Below are 653 nucleotides of genomic sequence, written 5' to 3'. Positions count from 1 at the left end.
TTTGGTATTTATGGGAGCAACTGTCTTCGAAGACTCAAATTGTCGCTGAATGCTCGAGATGACAAGTAGACAGCCGACTTATGAAGGGTCGTTCTTTGTGTTACTTGTCCTGTTTTCCATTTGTTTCTCTCGTTGTTTGTGTACTGAATTCATTTGTTTTCGTCTTTCGTCTTGTTTACTGCTGTTCACGTCCTGTACCCATATATGCATATATATGTGTGTGTGTGTGTGTGCGTGCGCACGCGCGTATGTGTGTGCGTGCGTGCGTGTGTGTGTGCGCGCGCGTGTGTGTGTATGCTCCACATATAATACTCCAATAGATCGAGATCTGGGGAATTAGGAGGCCAAATGTTAGGGGTTATATGATCATGAAAATTTTCAGCCATCCATGCCTGTGTTATTATAGCCATGTGTGATAGTGCAATCTTAGTGAAGCACATATGGCTTTCAGTTGCATATACTGTCTATCCAGAGCTTAACAATTATTTCCAGGACCTCAATGTCGGCGACGGAGTTAACTCTGAGGCTTTGTGGAAAGAAATAAAGAGACATCACATGTCTTTCATTGCTGACAACCCTTAAAACCATGACAGTTACAGGAAATTTTGTATGCATAACACTTGGAACTTCAGAAGGGTTTGCACATAACCATT

The sequence above is a fragment of the Octopus bimaculoides genome, chromosome 1, assembly GCF_001194135.2.
Source record: "Octopus bimaculoides isolate UCB-OBI-ISO-001 chromosome 1, ASM119413v2, whole genome shotgun sequence".
Lineage (NCBI taxonomy): Eukaryota > Metazoa > Mollusca > Cephalopoda > Octopoda > Octopodidae > Octopus > Octopus bimaculoides.
The sequence above is the reverse complement of the archived record's forward strand: the minus strand, read 5'-3'. Positions refer to the sequence as shown.